This window comes from Hemiscyllium ocellatum, chromosome 42 (genome assembly GCF_020745735.1).
Source record: "Hemiscyllium ocellatum isolate sHemOce1 chromosome 42, sHemOce1.pat.X.cur, whole genome shotgun sequence".
NCBI lineage: Eukaryota > Metazoa > Chordata > Chondrichthyes > Orectolobiformes > Hemiscylliidae > Hemiscyllium > Hemiscyllium ocellatum.
In genome coordinates, this window is record NC_083442.1 from 27,564,007 (window position 1) to 27,587,539 (window position 23,533).

The window sequence follows — 23,533 nt, forward strand, 5'->3', positions numbered from 1 at the left end:
TTGAAGTCTGCCGGCACTGTGTCTTTCCAACTGGACTTTGGCTTTTCCCTGGCAGTCCCATCTCCCTTATTGTCCATGCCACACTTGTCCCTGTCTTTCTCCCAACAAGAACCATTTCATTTCAGTCTCTCTTCAGCTACCTCCTTCGATTTGTCCCATAATCCTCATCGACTCCCCTCAATGCATCAGTCCCTAGATTTCACAGTCTGCCATTTTTCTGTGATTGATGGCGGCGTTAGCTGCTGGTGATTTTCTTGTCCTGGCTCATATTGAGAATCCAATGGTTTTCTTATCTGCTCTTCTTAAAGACGCGAGACCTGTTGCCGAGGTGTAATTCCACACAACCATGAGATTCTTATCCGCATTTCCTCGGGTCTCAGGGGATTGGCGAAGAGTAGGTAACCCTCAGGCCTCTGAGTCAGAGTGTTGTGTGTTTGAGTTACGTTTCAGCAATGAAGAAGATACTCCAGGACATTGCTGAGGGTGGGCTGCACTGTCTGAGGCATTGACTTTCAGATGAGGCATGAAAGTGAGTTGCTCACAGGGCAGATGTAAGTAATCTTGGCTTCTCTACCTCCAGATGTGCTAGAGAGTCCTCCCCAGTGATCTCCAGACCCTTCACTGCTCTGAACCAAATGATCTCGTTCTTCTTTGAAGGCCCTCGCTGTTGACCACCATGTTACAAGAATGACTCTCATGTGCTTTGGGACATACAGGGGTTATGAAAGGCACTTTATGAATGCACATCATCTTTTGAGGCTGACTCTCTGCTTACTCTTCCTGTTTGGGGTGGCACACTGGCTCAGTGGTTAGCACTGCTGCCTCACAGCACCAGGGACCTGGATTCGTTTCCAGTCTCGGGCGACTGTCTGTGTAGCGTTTGCCACGTTCTCCTGTGTCTGTGAGAGTTTCCTCCGGGTGCTCCGGTTTCCTCCCACAGTCCAAAGATGTGTAGGTAAGATAAATTGCCCACAGTCTTCAGAGATGTGCACGCTAGGTGGGTTAGCCATGGGAAATGTAGGGGTACAGAAATAGGTTGAGGGGGGGGTCTGGGTGTGGATGCTGTTCAGAGGGTCAGTGTGACTCGATGGGCCCAATGGCCTGCTTCCACACTAGCAATAAGCTGTTATATACCAGTAGGTGTCAAACAGCAGACAGGCCCTTTAGCCCAAACTGCTCCATGCCAACAAAAATGTCCATCCACGCTAACCCCATTTCCCTGCACTTGGCCCATACCCTTCTAATCCTTTCCTATTCATGTATTTGTCCAAATGCCTTTTAAATATTGTTAATGTACCGCCTCAACCACTTCCGCTGGCAGCTCATTCCATATGCGTACCACCCTCTGGGTAACACTGGTGCCCCTCAGGTTCCCTTTTATTCTTTCCCCTCTAACCTTAACCTGATGCCCTCTAGTTCTCAATTCTCCAACCCTGGGAATGACTGAGTGCATTCACCCTATCCATGCCTTTCATGATCTTATACACTTCTGTAATGTCCCCCCTCAGTCTCCTACACTCTGAAACAAAAAGAGCTGTCCAACCTCTCCCTATAACTGAGACCATTGAGTCCAGACAACATCCTTGTAGATTTCTTCTGCACTCTTTCCAGTTTAATAACATCCTTCCTATAACAAGGTGACCAAAACTGACCACAAGTGCAGCCTCACCAGTCCTGTGTAACTGCAACATAACTTCCCAACTTCTATGCTCAATGCCCTAACTGATGAACTTCTTCACTGCCCTGTCTACCTGGGACTCCACTTTCAGAGAACCATGCACCTGAACTCAAAGGTCCCTCTGTTCCACTGCATTCCTTAAGGAGTCCCTGAGTTATTCCTTCTGGAGTAGCCCTTAAAGCCCAGGATGTAGATACGTTGGAGCTAGATCGGAGGAGGTTGTCTAGACTGCTACTGATCATGATAGGCTAGACAGGCTGGCTTTGGTTCTCCTGCGGTTTAGAAGACTGAGAATTGTCACAGGCTCGTGATGATCGACAGCACAGCCAAAGATCTATCAGCCCATTACTCATCAACAACAACACCCTCTCTATTCTAACCCCATTCACCTGCACCTGGCCCATAGTCTTGTATATCTTGGTATCACAAGCACACATCTAAATACTTCCTGAATGTTTCTGTCCCTCCCTCCCTTACAGGCAGCAAGTTCCAGATTCTGGGGGAAAATGTTATTCCTCACGTGTCCTCTAATCTTTCTGCCCCTTCCCTTAAATCTATTTCCCCCTCCCCAGTCACTGATCCCTCCATCAAGGGGAAATATTCTTTCCTGTCTCTGCCCCTCACAATTTTGTTCATCTCAATCATCTCCCCTCTTAATCTCCTCGGCTCAATCCCAGTTTGTCCAATCTCTCTCCATCACTGAAACTCCCCAGCTGAGGCAGCATCCTGGTAAATCTCCCTCCTCACCTTCTGCAGTTCTATCACATCCCTCCTGTAATGTGGTTTCCAGAACTGCACACAGCACTCTTGCTGTGGCCTAACAAGTGTTTTATACAGTTCCAGGGTAACCTCTCTGCCCTTGAACTCCGTGCCTCAACTCATAGAATCCCCAGAATGTGGAAGCAGGCCATTTAGTCCGTCAAGTCCACACTGACATTCTGACGAGCATCCTGCCCAGACCCACTGCATCCCTGCATTTCCCATGGTTAACCCATCTAGCCTGAACTCTATGGCGTAATTTGGGCATGACTAATCTACCCTAACCTGAGCATCGTTGGACTGTGGGAGGAAACCAGAGCACCCGGAAGAAACCTACTCAGATGGGGCGAATGTGCAAATTCCATGCGGACAGTGACCCATGGGTGGAATCAAACCCGGGTCCCTGGCAGTGTGAGGTAGCAGTGCTAGCCACTGAGCCACCATGCCACCCAGCCGTCCTGCCTAAAGGCAGGTATCCCATATACCTGTCCTGATACCTTAAGGGAGTGGTATACAGGCATTCTGATCCTCGGTACTTCTCAGAGTCCTACTGTTCATCGTGTATTCCCATGCCTTGTTTATCCTGATTTGATTGAAGTGGATAAGTTCCTGAATAGTCTTGCGAAGGTGAATGTGAAAAGGACTTTACTTTTGTGGGACAATCCAGAACAAGGGGACACTGTATAAAATTCAGGGTTACCCCATTTGGAATTGGAATGGGGAGAATTTTTTTTTTCCCGCACAGTGGGTTGTACAACTTTGGGAATCTTTGTCTCAGAGGATTGTTAAATATTTCTTGGACCAAGATTGACAGTTTCCTGTTTGGCAGGGGAATCAAAGATGGGAATGTGGAATTTGAGATACAAACACATTAGTCTTGATCTCATTAAATAGCGTGCAGGATTGAGGGTCTGAATGATCTAATTGACTCTTATTTTGTATGTTTGTGTGATTTGTAACTTCCCTCTGAAATGGTGTAGGAAGCCTCTCCCTTAGAGGCAATTAAGCAATAGCGACAAATGCTGGCCCAGCCAATGATACCCTCATCCCATCAGAGAAGGAAAAGGAAGTTGCAATTTCAAATTGCCTTGCAACAACAATTATGCATCATTGCCCTAATTCTGGAATGTAAGTTTAAAAATATGAACCGTGTCAGCACTGATTTTTGCTTTCACTCTGTGTGTGACAAGTGGGAGTGGGTGGGGATCAGCACAAGGACAGACTGTGAACAGAAAGACAGTTGAGTCCCCTTAAGGGACTGCGTGGCAAATTGTGACAAGTTTGAATTTGGACGGACAGACTCCATCGGGGAACATGTTGGCGTGCCGTGAAGATTGAGTCTCCTCACACGTTATTGTGTTCCAATTGAGCACAAACGTAGCCCCCACCCTGTCATTATAAAAAACCAAAACATGCAGCGGGGGGATCACATTGCCATATCATTGGGTAGTGTGCAGGAAATGGCTAACTAAACATTGTGAAGGAAGTCTGCAAGAGGTTTACATTGATAGGAAGTGCTCAGGCCAGCAAATCCCTGCATTAATTACAATTGTTCCATCTGATGAAGGAACTAGTGCGAGGGATTGGGTGGCATGGTGTGAACTGTCACTTGTGGGAATTTGATTTCCTTTGTGACCTCCTCACGGTCTCGTGTTTCACACCAGCTGCTGGGGGGAACCAAAGCAAGATCAGTTTGGCCATTGGACACACAGGTTCCAGTGCACAGCATAGCTCCCTAACCCCCCCACCACCATTAGTAATATCCGTTCATCGAATCACACTCTGAGGTCAATAGCATCGGCTAATTATAGAGGACAGTTCCAGAATTAGGGCGATGACGCAGGATTTGGAGCTTGGTATTTGCCTTGGCTCAATGCCAACTCTCCACTCTTTCACTGAGAATCTTCGCGGCCCAGTGCATCAGCCTGGGTCAAGGCTGCAGCATCCAGGATAGTACTGAGGGAGGGCTGCACTGTCGGAGTGCCACATGGATGGTTTTCCTGCTCCCTTATGGGGACTCAGCTGTCTTTCTGTTCACAGTCCGGCCTCGTGCTGATGGTTGTCCACACCCACCCCCACCCCCTGCCCCAGGAATGAGGAGAGAAGCTTTCACAGTATTCACAAACAGTAAGGAGCTAGCTTGCAGGGATTTTTAGGACTCTGGGCTTGGAGGAATGGGCCGGAGTTGGAAATTAGTGAGGTTTCACATTTCTGATTGTGATCCAGAGACCTTCCCCAATCCCTTGAAAGTGCGGCTGTGGGCAAGGATTGAGGGCAGGGTCATAGTGCCATCTGTGATGGAGCTCTGTTAACACATCACACCACAGAACATACACACGTGCACACATTGTGCCACAGAACATACACATACCCATCATGCTATAGAACATGCACACACAGTACATACACTATGTACACTCATGACACATATACACACATCACACACATTACACCATAGAAAACACACGCACATATCACACACATTACATATATACACACATTGCGCCAAAGAACAACATTGCACACTCATGCCATAGAACATACACACATACATACACTCACTACACAGATACACACATCACACATCTCACACACAACACGCACCACACAAATACACGCACATTCAGACACATACACACATCAGGCATATACTCACATCACACCATACATCTCACACACATGCATATCATACATCAAACACATACATGCATCACACACCTCACATCATACACATATACACATGTATACACCACACATCGAACACATCTACACACAAACACATTGCGTACATCTAACAGACACAACACACACATGCGCGCTCTCATTTTCTCTCTCTCTCTTTTTCTCTCTCACTCACTCACATACACCCTCTGTCTGGTATAAAAAAAGATTCATCTCCAGGTGAGGAAGGGAGAGAATGACTTAGAATGTCATAGAAAGAGAAAGGTTGTACATTTTATGATCAGTTGTGGAATACCACCTTCTCTATTTTAACTACCTTTTAAGGTCATTTGGTTTCAGGTAATAGATGTTAGTATTCCTAGTCATATTTTCTATGTTTTATATAATCATTTACATTCCTCCCTTTCTAAATTAAATACCTTTTCAATTGAGGTTTATTTAAAACTTGTCTTTTCCCTCCTCAAAGTGTTTAAAGAGTTATTTCTATCCCTACCTCAGAGTCTATTATCACCTGTGACTGTGACATATTGTGCTGTTGAGGGGTTACCTTGGATATCAGGATTATAGGAGGGCAATGGTTCAAGAAGGCAGCTCGCCACCGCTTTCCCAAGAGGCAACTAGGGACGGATAATAAATGCTGACCCAGCCAGTGATGTCCACGTCCCACAAATGAATAAATGATGTCCAAACAGTCCTGACATCACAGGACCATCCTGAATTCATCTCGTTCAGTCAACAATGACCAGCCTCTGACCTGCTGTTGTTGCTGCTGTGTTTATGCGATGAGTCCAGTTGAGATTCTGATCAATGATAACCCCCAGGATGTTGATAGTGGGGGATTCAGTGATGGTTACACCGTTGAATGTCAAGGGCAGTGGTTTGATGGTCGTTTTTTGGAGATGGCCACTGCTTGGCATTTGTGTGGCGTGAATGGGAGTGCCACCAATCATTTAGACAGGCACAGTCCCAGTTTGGGGACAATTTTGTGAGAAATGGGAAAGGATGGGGGTGAAAAATATTCAATTCTTTCCTTTTGTGTGTGCTATCAGCTTTGCTGGAATCCACGCTCCAGGCTTGCATGAAAAATTCATGCTAAATAAAAGGATAGGAGTCCGTCGGCTTAGCCAAGTGGAAAGGGACATCGTAAGTGACCCCTATATCTGTTGTGTGGTCTTTTATTTTAATAAAGGAAGCTTAGCCTCTTTTAGTGTCTTAATTATTGATGAATCACATCGGGATGTTGACTCCATTATGAGGCTGACCTTTCCTCTAGACCATTCCCTACCACAATTCTCCCCTTCCCCCACTGAAGGCCAGCGAAACCTGATCAGCTTCAAGCAATTAGAGAGCTGCCAATCACCAGCTGCTTATATTAATCACCCTGCCATCCCTTATTTAAAATCAGGAAATATTTCTTGGCTGTGTTTCCTTTCAAAAGGAATTAGTTTTCCTTCAACTACAAACCTTTGTTTTAAATCTCCGTGGCAAAACAGCGTGCCCCTGCACTCCGGTGCAGCAACAGCTTGCATTTATGTAGCGCCTTCTGGGCGCAGTAACGCACCTCAAGGTGCTTCGTGGGAGCTGTTGCGTCACACAAAATGGCCCGCCCCACATGAGGCATTATGAGGGCAGGTGAGCAGAAGCTTGGTCCAAGAGGCATGTTTTAAGGAGTATTTTTGAATGAAGGAAGCAAAGGAGAGAAGTTTGGGGCCCAGGCAACTGAGGGCACCAATGACGGCGTGATTAAAATCGGAGATGCACAAATTAGAGGCTTTTTTAATTCCGTCGTGAGATGTGGACATCACTGGGTGGGCCAGCGTTTATTCCTTGTCCCTAGTTGCCCCTTGAGTAGGTGGTGGTGAGCTGCCTTCTTGAACCGCTACACTCCACCTGCTGTGGGTTGACCCACAGCGCCGCTTAGGGAGAGAATTCCAGTATTTTGACCTAGTGACAGTGAAGGGACAGCGATATATTTCTAAGTCAGGCTGTTGGGTGGCTTGCAGCTGGTGGTGTTCCCATGTACCTACTGCCCTTGTCCTTCTAGATGTAAGTGGTCATGGGATTGAAAGATGCTGAGGATCTTGGGTGAATTTCTGCGGTTCATCTTGTAGAGGTCCTGATCAAGGGAGCGGATTCCTGTGGATCTTGTGCCAAGCATGCAGGCTGCTTTGTCCTGAGTAGTATTAAGCTTCTTCAGTGTTTGTGGAGCTCTACTCATTCAGGCAAGTGGGGAGTATTCCATCACACTCCTGACTTGGGCCTTGTCTGTGGTGGGCAGGCTTTGGGGAGTCAAAGGGTGAGTTACCGTAGTATTCCTAGCCTGTGACCTGCACTCGTAGCCGCTGTGTTTATGTGGTGAGTCCAGTTGAGTTTCTGGTCAATGATAACTCCCAGAATGATGATAGTGGGGGATTCAGTGATGGTAACACCCTTGAATGACAAGAGGAGGTGGTTAGATTGACACTTATTGGAGATAGTCATTGCCTGGCATTTGTGTGGCATAAATGTTACTTACCACTTGTTGACCCAAGCCTGGATATTGTCCAGATCTTACTACATTTGAACATGGACTACCTCAGTATCTGAGGAGTCGCAAATGGTGCTGAACAGTGTGCAATCATCGGCGAACATACCAACTTATAATCTTAAGATGGAGGAAAGGTCATTAGTGAAGCAGATAGAAGTGGTTGGGTGGATATCTCGGAGGGTTGTGGGGCTAGGGGAGGTCATGGATATCAGGAGGGCAAGCCTGGAAGGATTTATAAACAAAGGCAAGAGTTTGAAAAATCAAGACATTGTATCAAATCCAAGTCAGCAAGGACAAGGATTTAAAAAGGCAACAAGATTTGGTGCAAATTGGGACACAGAAAACAGTGTTTACAGAATCACAGATGTCCAGCATGGAAACAGACCCTCCAGTCCAACTCGTCCATGCTGACCAGATTCCTAAATTCATCGAGCTCCATTTGCCTTCCAATGATGTTTATGGAGGGTGGGAAAAATTAGAGCAGCCAGGCAATTATTGGTGACATTTGCTTGGATGAGGAATTTGGCCTCAGATGAGCTGAGGCATTGAGTTGGGGCCATGTTGGAGGTGAAGATTGTTAGTGGTAGCACAAATATGAGTTTACATCAAGGTCAGACATGGCATCAAGATTGCAAGCAAGCTATTGAAGAGAGACGGATGGATACCACAGGGATGGTAAGGAATTTGGAATGGAGTTGGTGAGGAGATGGATAATAATGGCTCTTTACTTGGTGATATTTCAGTGGAGGAGATTTCTGCTCATCCATTGCTGGTAAGCAGTCTGATCATTCTGTAACTAGCTAATTGGCAACCAGGACCCCTCCAGCTCCCGCTGCTGTCAAGGTGTCGGCTTGGGATTCCTACTGGGGTTCCAAATCCCACGGGAAAATCCTGCCTTTTGAATGCAGCTGTGGGTCTGAAGAGTTGTCAAGTGGGAACCTCCCAGAGTGCCTGCCCTGGGGTACAGACTGTGCTGAGTCACATTTTGCTCGCGAGTGGTTAGCGCTGTGGAGCCACGCTGCACTTTTCAAGTTTTCTAACTTAATTATTCGCAATCTCTCACTCAATCTTGCTCATACCCTCTCCCATTCCTGCTGTCTCTGTGCCTTTCCCACTCCCTCCCCCCCCGACCTCTTGTTGCTTTGCCACCGCTAGCTTTTCCAGTTTTTGTCACAAGTCTGAGGCTTGGACTCAGCCACATATTACAGACAGAAAAGCTAATGTCAGTGAGGAGGCTTCCAAGCCCCTGCAGTGTTTGTTAGTCACACATACCTTTAATTTTCTTTGTTTCATTATCATAGAGCAGGCTGTCTATCTGAGCCCCACCTGATTCAGCAGCTTGTTGGAAATGATCGTGAAACCCAATTAAAGCCCAGAAATAGACCAGCGTTCAAGCTCTGCTATTCTCGTTTGACTTACTCAGCCACTTTCTGAGCAACCATTCCGGGTAGACAAGGAGTTATGGAGAAAGGTTTGACAAGAAGATGCTGCCTGAGCTTGTCCTGCTGTTAAGTTTGATGTTCCTACGGTGCCCGACACTGAAAGTGAGGCCATTGACAAGGGTCAACTCCCTTGTAAGGTTCCATTTGATGACAGCCACCGGAGTCAAGTTGCTGATCAGTCGTGATCCCATTGTGTGAGAGAACAGGAGCTGAATGGCCTCCTCACATGATGTGGGTGATAATGACAAGTTTGCATGTATCTCCATCCCTCGCTATTGCAATGGTCATTAGGAGTCAGGCATGTTCTGTGACAGAAGTGTTGCCTGGAGAGCCAGTGAGTGGACCATTTGTTGACTGTATTAGTGTCTTTAACATAGAGCAGTCCAGCACAGAAATGGGCCCTTCTGCCCACAATGTTGGGCTGAACATGATGCCAAGTTAAACTAACCCCTTCTTCCTGCCCTTGGTCCATATCCCTCCATTCCCTGCATATTCACATGCTTATCTCAAAGCCCCTTAAACACCCCTCTCATATCTGCCTTCACCACCACCACCACCCCTGGTAGCATATTCCAGACTCCTCCCACTCTGTGTGTAAAAAAAAACCTGTCCCTCACATCTCCTTTGAACTTTCCTCCTCATCTTAAATGCATGTTCCCACATATTCGACATTTCAACTCTGGGAAAAAGATTCTGACCGTCAACCCTATCTCTGCATCTCATAATTTTACAGATTTCCATCAAGTCTCCCCTCAGCTTCTGCCACTCCAGAGAAAATAACCAGAGTTTTTCCAGCCTCTCCTTATAGCTAAAACCCTCTAATCCAGGCAGCATCCTGGGAAATCTCTTCTGCACCCTCTCCAAAGCCTCCACATCCTTCCTGTAATGTGGTAGCCAGAATTGAACGCAATACTCGAAGTGTGGCCTAACCAAAGTCCTATAAAACTGCAACATGACATCCTGACTCTTGTGCAGCAATGTTTACAGTAACCCAATAGCTTTTAGGGTCATTTTGTTTGGCTGTTGTCCACAAATGGTCAGATTTAGGTGAATTTATGTTCTGTGACGATATTTGAAGTCCTGATTTGCAGCGTGGTGGTTTGGTTTTCCTGCTGTTCAGCATTGGCGACATCTCAAAGAGCTGTACCATGCTGTGGATGTCCTGAGGCAGTGGTGAGAGGTGCTAAAACAACTCAAGGCATTTGCTCAGCTTCACATTTGGCTCTAAGCTCCTTGCCTCTCTTACCCCCTTCCCTCCCTCCTATTCTCTCTGTCTTGCTCCCTCCCTTCCTCATTGTCCCTTGCTGCTTATCTTTCCTTTGCATACTCACTATCTCCCTTCTTTCCTTGATCACACTCCTTTCCTATTTTCACTCTCACTGTAGGACCACTCAGCCACTGTACCACATCTGATACCTTATTTCCACTGTAAAAGTATCTCTTTGTCTTGAATCTAAAGTAACTGGACTGATGCAGTCAGCTTGAAGTTCAGTGTTGGGAAATCCTGACAGACCAGGAGTTGTATTGACTGAACATCAAATTTAGCCTTTTCAGTCGAGACAGAAAATCGGAAAGCCGATCACTCCAAGGGAATGTCTCAGATATGATCTCCATTTATAAAGTGTTTGCTTGTCGTGTGATAGCAATAAATTAATCCCTTGGGTTGATATCAATGATCACCCCTAAAGGGTACTGAGTTCAGTTGTCACATGATGTGGAGCACAGAGGTTTGGATCGCTTGACCCATGACTGTGTCTTGCTTGCTGGACTGTTTGATTGATAAGAGATCCTCAGCATTTAATGGCGGTATTCATTTAAGAATTGAGATGCATTTAATTCGCTGGGAAGACTTGCATATATATTAACATCACAGTAAAAAATGAGGTCTGCAGATGCTGGAGATCACAGCTGAAAATGTGTTGCTGGTTAAAGCACAGCAGGTCAGGCAGCATCTCAGGAATAGGGAATTCGACGTTTCGAGCATAAGCCCTTCATCAGGATCATTAACATTACAGATCAGTCAAGCAGTTAGGAACATCCACCGTGGCCTTTACTGGATGGAGTCTGCAGTGCACGAGGAATGGAGGCTAGCTGCAATTGTTCAGTCCTTTGGTGAGACCGCATCTGGATTACTATCAGGATCATACAGCACAGAAACAGACCCTTCGATCCAACCAATCCATGCCGACCATAATTCCAAACTCAACTAATCCCAACTGCATGTTCCTGGCCCATATCCCTCCAAACATTTCTGATTTGTGAACTTATCCAAACGTCCTTTAAATTGTAACTGTGCCCACATCCACCACTTCTTCTGGAAATTCAAACCACACGCGACCCACACACAGTGTAAACAAAAATGCCCCTTGTGTCTTTATTAAATCTTGCTCCTCTCACCTTTAATAAATGCGTCCCCTAGTGTTGAAATCCCCCCCCCCTCTCCAAACTAGGGAGAAGGTACCTGCCATTCACCTTATCTATGTCCTTCATGATTTTATAGACCTATATAATGGGAAATAGATGGAAATGCAACCCCATTTGATGTTTTTAAGGCAAAGATAGATTTTTGAACAGTAAAGGATTTAAGGGTTATGGTGAGCAGGTGGAGAAATGGAGCTGAGTCCACAGAAAGTTCAGCCACTATCTTATTGAATGGCGGAACATGCTGGATGGGCCAGATGGCCTACTCCTGCACCTATTCCTTATGTTCTTACTGTGTTCAACCTCCTACTGTGTGTAGCTTTACCCTCCCTACCTAAGGAGGGAGATACTTGCCTTTAAAAGGGGTGCAATGGAGGTCCACAAGACAGGAGAGATACGGTTCTGTACTTGGCTTGGTAATCCAGAGGCCTAAGCTAATGCTCTGGGAACATGGGTTCAAACCAAGTGGATGGAAATTGAACTCAGTTGCTCAAAAAAGCGGGACTTTAAAACTAGTCTGAGTATTGACGACCATGACAACTCTCATTGAGTTTTGGAAAACCTATCTGATTCACTCCCTGAGGGAGGTGAAATAACTGCTGGCACCCTGTCACTATGTCACCCTTTAATTACTTGTGCACAGTACACTGGCTTTGGTCACTGTGATGCGATTGACTCCCAACTGCCCTCCAAAATGGTTGAGCATCTTCCTGATGAAGGGCCATGTCAACTCTCTGCTGCTCCTCAAGTGCTGCCTGACCTGCTGTGCTTTTCCAGTACCATACTATTTGACTCTCCAGCATCTGCAGTCCTCACTTTCTCCTGGATGTGGTCAGTCAGCTCAGAGTCAGTCCCTGAGCTGAGGGGATTTGAAATCCCATGTTAATGTTGATCAGCCAGTGCCTCCTGGTCTGTCCAGGTTAACAAACTCAGTCAGGGATCTCGTCGTCAATGGGGTCCACCTGGCTCCAATCACTACAGCAAGGAAATCTGCCATCCTTTCCCGGTCTGGCTTATATGTGACTCTAGAGTCTCAGTAATGTGATTGACTCTCAGTGGCCCGCCGAAGTGGTCAAGCAAGCAACTCCATTTAAGAGTGATTCAGGGATGGGCAGCAAGTGCTCACCTTACCTGCAATGAAGGAATGGTAGATTTGCCAGATGAGATTAACGTAAGAGAATGGATTGAGTAGAATTGAACCGCATTCACTGGAGAATGAGAATATAAAGTGATGGAGGTTTGAGACAGAGTGGATGCACAGCAATTGTTTTCTCCTGGCTGGGGAAATCTAGAACACAGGACACAGTCTCCTGGTAATGGTCAATCTTTTTTTTCCCTCTGAGAGATGTGAGCCTTTAGAACCCTGCTTCCACCAGCTTTTCAGGAAGAGATCCTTAATTATTTTTAAGAAAGAGACAGATTTTAAGACAGAGGTCAGTAGATTCCTGTTCAGCCGAAGGGATGCGGTGGAAGGGTGTCCAGGTGGACAGGAATACAGTCTTGAGGTTACAATCAGATCAGCCACGAATGAATTATCGAATGGTGAGCACACTCGAGGGGCCGAATGGCCTACTCCTGTTCCTAGTTATATCATTTAGGAATTGGGTGATGAGAATTTGATCTCTCGGAGCGTTGTGGATCTTCAGAATTTTCTCCCCAAGAGGGCTGTGGATGTTCTGCTGTTGAATGTTGAGGTTGATAGATTGGGCACCGAGGGACATGAGGATAAGGCAGGAAAGTTGACATTGGATTGAATTGGGAGTGTGCTCAAAGAGTCACATGGCTTACTGCTCTCATTTCCTATGTCCTGGATCACAGCTTGCAAAGCCTGAAGGTTTCCGGAAGATCTGTATAGCCAGGAAAGTACAGTTTTGCAATGTGCTTTTTGCAGGAATGTCCGGAAGGAAGCAACCAATTTGCACACCGTAAGCTCCCTCAAAAAGTGACACGGAAATAAGCTGATAGTCTGCTTTTGTGATTGTGTGTGCGGTATAGATATTGGCCAGGACACTGAAGGGAACCCAGCTGTTCGAGTTTGCCATCCAGAGAGAATCATTAGTTTAGCATCTTATCCTGAAAAGACGACATCTCTGGTGATACAACACTCCCTCAGTACTGCACCGGAGTGCCACATGGATTATGTACTCCATTCTCCAGAGTGGGGGTTTGAAACTACAGCCTCCTAACTCAGAAGTGAGGACATTACCCACTCAGTGAAGAATGAAAAATCCCGTGGTGGTGAAAAAAACAGTTTAAAAAAATGCAAAGTCTTTCTCCTGACTCTCACAGCAATATCACTGCCCCTCATAAGCTGCTCCTTCTGCTGATGGGTTCCAGTGGCAAACTTATTCATTGGTATATAACCTTTTAATCCCGGGTAGGAATGAGGGAGAGCTTGGATAGGCACAGAGAGAGCCAGGCGGCATGGCACCTACTTGTGCTGAGCTTTGCTAAAGCCTTATCTGCATCTCGATGCTAAATCACTGACTCTTGTTATACACGTGTTGTTCAGACACGCTGAAGTTTGCAATTCTGCACACGCTCATGGTACAAGTTATAGGCAGCAAGCTATGCAACTCTGATGTCTTAGCCTTGTGAAACTTGCACGTTGCATTTGACCCTGAAGTAATTATGAACGGCTTCACCAGGACAAATTACAAGCAGCAAAACATGAGATGCCGTGGTTCTAGGTGTGTTCCCCAAGCTGGGACGTTGATTTGCAGACCTTTTGTCCCCCTGTCTGGGTGACATCTTCAGGGCTTTGGAGCCTCCTGTAAAGTGCCTCTGTACTGTGTCTTCTGGAATTTCTTTGGTTCCATTCCTGCTGCTTCCGGTTTGTCATTGTAGATTGGGTCCAGGTCTGTGTGTTTGTTGATGGAGTCTGTGGCTGTATGCCATACTTCTAAAAATTCTCTGGCCATCCTCTGTTTAGTTTGTCCTATGATCATTGTGTTGTCCCAGTTGAATGTGTGGTCCTGTCATCTGTGTGCGTGGCTACTAGGGACAGGTTAGTGGCTAGTTGGTGTTCATGGATGTGGATTGCTAGTTGTCTGTCTGTTTGTCCTACACCGTATTACGAGATGCCCCTTGTAACCCGATAGTAGTTGGGAATGTAAATCCAAAGTTGCTATAGTCCCACTTTCTCATTAGAGGGAGGTGAGTGGTGATGGTTTAACCTCAGGGTCAGCACGGCTCAGGTGAGGGGAGAGGTTGAGAAAGCAAGTTACCTCGGCCAACACGGGAATTGAACCTGCGTCGCTGGTAATGCTCTGCATTGTTAATCAGCCGTCCAGCCAGCTGAGCTACCCAATCCCCTCAGGGGTGATTACTGAGGTGAATCACTCACCAAACCAGCTTCCTTCTCAAAGATTCCACTCGCTGCATAAGTTAGAATAATAAAGGCCTTTTCCCCAGGGTGTGGGAGTGCAAAGCCAGAGGGCACAGTTTTACGGTGAGAGGGGATAGATTTAGAAGGGACCGGAAGGGGCAGCTTTGTCATGCAGAGGGTGGTGCGTGTATGGAATACGCTGCCAGAGGAAGTGGTGGATGCAGGTACAGTTAGAACATTGAAAAGACATTTGGATGTGTACATGTACGTGTGCAAGGGTTAGAGGGAAATGTCCCAAAAGCAGGTAAGTGGGACCAGTTTAGTTCAGGAAACTTGGTCAATGTGGGCGATTTGTTTCCGTGCTGTAGGGTTCACCTTTTTTCCCATCTCTTTTCCAAATCCATGTGGGAATAATTTTGAGACAGACAGCTTTGTTCGAATCCAGCTGCTTGACACTCGGCCTGGTGTTATGATGATTAATTGTCCAGTAGTGACACCCAGCCTTGCAGTGTTGATATTGTGGAAATAGGTACCGCCGAGACTGGCTTAACGCTTGTTTGGTTTAATTTGATGGAATAAAGCTGCCTCCTCGGAGTGAATTCACTGTCGACTGAACTGCTTCTGACTTGCTGCCAACGAGTCATGTCAACGATTAGTTTAGTCTTTCCCCGCACTGTCCCTACCCTAGCCCCATCTCCCTCAGCTTAGCGATGAAGAGGAAGCAAAACATAAACAGAGAAGGCTAAGAGGCCATTTGATGGAGGTGTTTGCAATCATGGAGGGTTAGATAAGGTGGCGTGGTGGTAACCTTTCTGGATTAGTAATTATAAAGGCAAAGTCCAGAGAGGAAAGGGTTCAAATCCTACCACAGCTGCTGGGGGAGTTTAAATTTGGTTTATAAAACCTGGAATTGAATGTTAGTTTTGCCAATGGTGTTCATGAAACAATCATTAATTGTTTTAAACTGTAATGACCTTTCACCAAATCCCAGAATGCTTATGGGCACAGAGGAGGCCATTTGACCCAGTGCCAGCACTGGTTCTCTCACCTGGTGCTAATCTCCCATCTTTTCCCCATATCCCTGCTCATCATTTGTATCCAAATTGTCATCCAGTGTCCCTCTTAAATGCCTCGATTGAACCTGCCTCCACCACAATTCCAGGTAGTGGATTCCACACACGAATTACTCACTGAGTGAAAAGTCACAATCAATAGAAGAAAAATCTTCAGCAGAAAGCAATCAAGGCCAAAACATTGTGTGATTTCAGGAAGGAGTACATGGGGGCTTAAGGGATTAAAGACAGTGAGAGAGAGGTAGGAACAGGCTATTGAGTTGGATGATCAGCCACGATCATATTGAATGGTGGAGCAGGCTCGAAGGGCCTGCTCCTATTTTCTACATTTCAATGACTGAGGGGATGCTGCGACATCTTTCGAGAATGGCATTAACTGGAGGCTTGCTCAGATCGATGTGAAACATCCCACAGTGCACTTTGATGAAGAGCAGGAGACTCTTCCCTGGTCTCCAATTCATTAGGACAGAGACGAGGGGAATTGTTTCTCCTGGACGGTTAAATCCCATAGGAATCCTGTGCCTAAGAAGGTGGTGGAGCCAGGGTCTCTGAATATTTTAAGGTGGAGGTAGATACGTTCGAGTTAGAAAAGGGTTGTGGGTGGCATGAGAGAGGAATTGAGGTCTGAGGTGGGTCAGACTTAATTTTGTTGAATGGTGGGACAGGCCTGAGGGGCTGAATGGTCTACCGCTCCTCTTTCTTATTGAACAGTCTACCTTGAGCCTAGCCCTCATTGTGTGGCACCAAACCATTTGATATAAAGATATCAGTTGCTGCTGCGCCACCAGCTCTGATTGAGCCAGTTGTGAAGGGAAATGGGGTAGAGATTCGGGTTTTGTACTGCCTTAGAGGCCAACTGATGGGATTGTGGTTCATGTGTTGTGATTCTGATGAGATTAACCTAATCAGATGTGAAGGATTCCCCTCCCGTTCTGCCGTAGGCTCTAGTCTACAGGTATACTGTGCCCACAGGATCTCTGTACGGCTGTGATGCCCCTGAGATTGTCCCTGATCCTTGCTGGGTTTTTTTTATTCACTTGTGGGATGTGGCTGTCACTGGCTGCTCAGCATTTATTACCCGTCCCTAGTTATCCTTGTGTTGCCTTCCTGAACCGCTGCAGTCCATGGGCTGAAGGTTGACCCACAATGCCCTGAGGAAGGGCAATGTCTGGATTTTGACCCAGTGATAGTGAAGGAATGATGATGTATTTTCAAGGCAGGATGGTGAGTGGCCCGAAGGGGAACCTGCAGAGGGTGGGATTCCCATTGCTGCTGTATTTGTCCTTCTAGATGGAAGTGGCTGTGGGTTTAGAAGGTGCTGTCTGAGGATCTTTGGTTAATTTCTGCAGTGCATCTTGTAGACCGTACGCACCACTGCATCAGTGGTGGAGGGGGTGGATGTGGTGCCAATCAAGTGGACTGCTTTGTCCTGGATGGTGTCAAGCTGCTTATGTGTTGTTGGAGCTGCCCCCATCCAGGCAAGTCAGGAGCATTCCATCGCCCTCCTGACTTGGGCCTTGTAGATGGTGGACAGGCTTTTGTGGGTGCATTATCAAACAAGTGATTTGCTCGCTGTCGGATTCCCAGCATCTGACCTGCTGTTGAAGCTCTGTGTTAATGTGACAAGTCCAGTTCAATTGTTGATCCATGATAAATGTCAATTCAATCATAAATGAAGTCATTTCAAAAATGAATTCTACTCAAAAATTCAAAAAAATTGGGGGAATGAGTGTTAAAAGTTGAGCAGACCCTCTGTGTCTGTGTGGAGTTTTTACATTTACCCCATGCCTGTGTGGGTTTCCTCTGGGTGCTCCGGTCTCCTCCCCCAATTTCACAACTTGGGTAGATTGGCCATGTTAAATTGATCGTGTCCAAGGATGTGCGGCCTAAGTGGATTAGCCATGGGAAATGCAGAGTCTCAGGAATAGGAGGATGGGTCTGAGTGGGATGCACTTTGGAAGGACAGTGTGGACTCGATGGACTGAATGGCCTCCTTCCATGCTGTAGGGATTCTAAGATAAACTTGACCTGTATCTGAGTATTGGCAGGTGAGTCAAAGTCTCTTTGAGATTCAGAGTGGAGAGGATTTTCCTGGTGGTAACCTCTTACTTAGCCACAAGGTAGGGGATTGCCACCTTGATCCCACAGTGGGTAACACCCACATGTGGACACAGTGCCAGGACTCACCCAAGTGATGGTGATACCATAAGCTAAATAATGCCAAGTACGGGAGTATGCAGCACAAACCGACTTGATGTATAAACGTACAAAGAAATGAGAAGAATTTGTCAAACGTTTAAATAAAAAATCAAATATAACTGAATAAGAGGGCTGATCTCATCCTGACTGGAACTTACACACTGTGATATATAAGCACTGAACGTTTCTGTAACATAAATCCTTGGTCCTCTCATGTTAATGGAGCATTAACACTGATATCATCACCCAGACACAGAGCATGTAACCTGATGGATTAGTGCCCCTATTTAAACAGCGGGCCAAGGAATTTGACTCAATGTGTGAGTGACTGGATGATAATGTCACACACTGTGTGATCTCCAGGCTGTAATCTCCACAAAGCACATGAACCTTTCGCTGACATTAAAATCGAATCAATCGAAATTTCTCGAGTAGACAAGTATAAGAACACCCACTATTAATGTGACGTTAAATATTAAAGGGTTACATTCCATTTTGCCCTCAAAAGGCCCATGGTTTTGGCCGACACTGGAAGAAACACTGGAGGTGAAACATTCTGTCCCATTTATCAACCCTGGGGTTTTTATTACTTAAGCAATAGGTGTGGCCTTCATTCAAAAGAAGCAGTGAATCACAGAATCCCTGCAGTGCAGAGAGAGGCCATTTGGCCCATTGTGTGTGCACTGATTCTCCAAAGAGCATTCCATTCAAACCCAGCACCTCCTACCCTGTCCATGTAACCCTGCATTTCCCGTGGCCAATCCACCCTAAGCTGCACATCTTTGGATTATGGGAGGAAACCGGAGCACCCGGAGGAAACCCACGCAGACACTGGGAGAATGTGCAAACTCTGCACAGACAGCTGCCCGAGGGTGGAATCGAACCCAAGTTCCTGACGCCATGAAGTAGCAGTGCTAATAGGCAGGTGGGTGAAGTGAAATGTGCCATAACGTTTGGCAACGGTTGGGGAAAACCAGAGAGAGAAAGCATGGGCCATGATGCTTCCCCGTTTCCTCTTGCCTTCACATCCCTCATCGCCTTTTAACACTTGACAGTTGAGCGCCAACACGGTGGAGTTTGGGACCAACAGAACTGAATCATGCCACATTCAGTGCCACATGGAGGTCATTCAGCCCATCGAGTATGAAGCCAGTTCTTATGAAGAGAAATCCAGTCAACCCTATCATCGATTCCGCTGGGTGAAAGTAAGGACCACAGATACTGAAGATTGGTGCATACCCAGCTACCTTTCCCCCCACCCCCCCAGCCCCATTCCCCCCTCCCATTTATCTCTCCACCCCCGAGGCTCCCAGCCTCATTCCTGATGAAGAGCCTATTCTGGAAAAGTTGATCCTTCTGCTCCTCGGATGCTGCCTAACCTGCTGTGCTTTTCCAGCGCCACACTCTCAACCCCTACCATCAATTCCCCCCCCCATCATCGATTTTTATTTCCCCCCCCCAACACCCCAACACGTCCTTTCCCTTTTTCTCTCCAAATGTTTACCCGATTTCCTTTTGAACATTAATTTGAATTTGTGTCCACCTCAATATCAATCCTCCACACACTTGTGGTTCTCCTTTTCCACCTCAAGTTCTTTTGCCAACATGGTGTTAAATCTGGAACACCTGGTTATTCATTCTTTAGCCATTTGAAGACATTTCCATTTATTCTGTCTCCATCCTTCATCACTTTATGCATCAAATCACCTCTGCTTTCACAGCTCTTGGGAGAGCTATCCAAAAGTTCTTTGTAAATCCTTATCCCTACAGTCACCCTTGTAAACATTTTCTGAGCCTTCTATAAACTTTCCACAACTTCTGGTACCATAGTTACGGTGGAGTCTATAGGTTCAGCCAAACCTCTTTACTTTTATCCTCTTTATCTGTTTTTTTTTGTAAAGCCTATTTGAAAGCTCAATTTCTGAATGACCCTTTATAGCCACAACTTTGTCAGACAATTGCATACAGCTTGGTTGTTCCCATCATGCGAGCAGTTCTGCTTCTTTGTTTCTTTTTCCCAAGGGCTCCTGCGTGTTCTCGAGGGAAGCTTTATCATTTTCTTGGGCTACCTTTTGGATTTTAGGGTACTCTTTTCAACTCTCTAACTCATTGATTAGGCGAAACTGTCTCATATGCTGTCTGTCTTTGAGTTGTCATAAGGAGAATTTGGACTCCTTCAAAACAAGTTTGGCAGAATTCATCAGTGTCCTCAATTATCAGCAGTCCATCAAACTCGAAGCTGCCACACAGACAGCACGGTGACTCAGTGGTTAGCACTGCTGCCTCAACAGTGATAGTTTGATTCCAGCCTCGAGTGACTTGTCTGTGTGTAGTTTGCACATTCTCTCTGTGTCTGTGTGGGTTTCCTCCGGGTGCTCCGGTTTCCTCCCACAGTCCAAAGGTGTGTAGGTTAGGTGGACTGACCATAGTGACCAGGGATGTGCAGGCTGGGTGGTTTAAGCCATGGGAATGACAGGGATAGGAGGGTAGGTCTTGTCAGAAGGCTCTTCAGAGAGTTCGTGTGGACCCGATGGGCCGAGTGGCCTGCTTCCACGTTGTAGGGATGCTATAAATGCACTGAGAAAGCATTAGCCTCCTGGATCCCAGAGTATATTCAATTGACATGAGATAACATGCATAAGTTTGCAACAAAAGTATTTTTCCAAATTAATTGACAGATAATTGGCTTCAACATGAAAAAAGAGCTACCACCCTCAGCACACCTTCCTCAGGCAGTTGGGGTCACAGCTGATGCGTTTCCATAGCATATGCACACAGCTGGAATATTTTAACAAGGCAGTGTACCTTGAATTTAAATTTAACCATTGGCAGTATTGATTGCAATAGGATCCGTTACATTCTCCCCCCGAACAGAAGCTCCTGATCTTACTCCTCATTCAATTTCAAAGAGTTTTCTACTGCAGTGATTTCAAGTTGTTCTGGCCCTCAGCTAGCTGAGTATTTCATTGTTGACAAGTTTGAAACTATTTTGTCTCCTCTTTCTATGCTCACCCAATCCCAGTCTTCTCCATCCCCTCCACATCTTCCTCCTCACCCCAACCCCGTGCGGGTTCCCATGATGACAGGCATTTTTCAGCCTCCTTTTAGTTTTGCACATCAACATGAAACGCTGAACACAGCTGAGGGGACCCTTGTCATGCACAGAACTGGAACTCTGTAAATTGCCATTTCTCTGGTCGTTTGCAAGAGACGGCGTCACGAGAGAAGTCAGCACATGTTGCATGTTTCCCCCCCACCCCACCCACCCAGTGCCTTTATAACTGGTGCTGGTGGACCAATTGCATGAAAAACTACAACCGTTACCTTTGTGTAAGCACTTAGCGCAGAAACATAGACAAGGGTAGGCCGTTTAGCCTGCACCCCCATTCTGTATCATCAAGGCTCATCATGCAATCTTGTACCCCTTTCTTGCTCTATACTCCTTGATCCCCAAGGGTTACATCCAGCTCCCTCTTGGATATATCTAACAAACTGGTCCCAACAGCTTCCTGTGGGAGAGAGTTCCACAGGTTCACAACTCTGAGTGAAGGAATTCTTCCTCATCTCAGTCCTGAATGGCTTACCCCTTATTCTTAAGACTGTGACCCCCTAGTTCTGGACTTGGCCAACATCGGGAACATGCTTCCCACATCTAGCCTGTCCAGTCCCAGCAGGATTTTATATGTTTCTATGAGATCGCACCTTACTCTTCTAAATCCCAGTGAGTACATGTCCAGTTGACCCAGTCTTTCCTCATATGTCAGTCCTGCCATCCCAGGAATCGGTCTGGCAGTATTTCAGCAAGGAGTCAGCAGTTTCAGGAGAGGAAAGGCTCATTCGATGTAGGAACGGAAATAAGCCATTAACCCCACTGGGAAGCTGCACCGTTCACTGAAGACCTAGCTCATCTGACAATCCTCGGCTCCACTTCCCTGCTTTTTCTCTCTGAACCTTGATTCCTTTAGTGATTCAAAATCTGTCTCCGGATATCCTTAATGGCTCTGCCTGGACAGCCCTCTGCAGTAAAGAATTCTACAGATACATTATCCTCAAAAAGAAGAAAGCCCTCATTTTTGTCTTCATGTGTGACCCCTCAGTCTGAGATGATGCCCTCTGGTCCCAGACTATCCCACATCGGGAAATGACCTTTTTGGATGTACCCTGTCAAGTGCCTTAAGAATCTTCTATGTTTTAATAAGGATGCCTCTCACTCTTCTAAATAACAAAGATTACAGGGCCAATCGACTTTACCTCTCCTCATAAGGCAGTTCCTGTATGCCTGGTATGAGCCTAGTGACGCTTCTCTGGACTGCCTCCAATGCCAATATAGCTTTCCTTGGATAAAGGACCCAAAACTGCTCTCACTATTTTCACTGTGGTCTGACTACTGCCTTGTATAGTTTTAGCAAAGCCTCCTTGCTTTTATACTTCAATCTCTTTGCCTTACCATTTGCCTTCTCTATTATAATGGCTGGGTGGCATGATGGCTCAGTGGTTAGCACTGCTGTCTCACAGCGCCAGGGACCTGGGTTCGATTCCAGCCTCGGGCGACTCTCTGTGTGGAGTTTGCACATTCTCCCCGTGTCTGCATGGGTTTCCTCCGACAGCTCCAGTTTCCTCCCACAGTCACAAAGGTGTGCAGGTTAGGGTGGATTGCCCATGCTAAATTTCCCATAGTGTCCAGGGATGTGCAGACTAGGTGGATTGGCCATAACAAGTGCAGAATTAGATTAGATTCCCTACAGTGTGGAAACAGGCCCTTTGACGACCCTCCGAAGAGTAACCCACCCAGACCCATTTCCCTCAGCCTAATGCACCTAACACTATGAGCAATTTACCATGGCCAATTCACCTGACCTGCACATCTTTGGACTGCGGGAGGAAATCCACGTAGACACTGGGAGAATGTGCAAACTCCACACAGACAGTCATCTGAGGCTGGAATCAAACCTGGGACCCTGGTGCTGTGAGGCAGCAGTGCTAACCACTGAGCCACCCCAATTACAGGGATCGGTCTGGGCGGGATGCGCTTTGCAAGGTCAGTGTGAACTCGATGGGTTGAATGACCTTCCTTCACACTATAGATTAGATTAGATTACTTACAGTGTGGAAACAGGCCCTTCGGCCCAACAAGTCCACACCGACCCGCCGAAGCGCAACCCACCCATACCCATAAATCTACCCCTTACCTAACACTACGGGCAATATAGCATGGCCAATTCACCTGACCCGCACATCTTTGGACTGTGGGAGGAAACCAGAGCACCCGGAGGAAACCCACGCTGACACGGGGAGAACATGCAAACTCCACACAGTCACCTGAGTCGGGAATTGAACCCGGGTCTCAGGTGCTGTGAGGCAACAGTGCTAATTCTATTACTGCCTGAACTTGGATGCTAGGTGATTGGTGGGTGTGGAGTCCCA

General features: G+C 46.5%; 1 protein-coding gene across 3 annotated transcripts in view; it reads left to right on the plus strand.

Annotated features, from left to right (window-relative positions):
• The window catches only part of LOC132834858 (AT-rich interactive domain-containing protein 3B-like), a 211,964-nt gene that overhangs the window by 71,780 nt on the left and 116,651 nt on the right, over positions 1-23,533 (plus strand). The window lies entirely within an intron of this gene.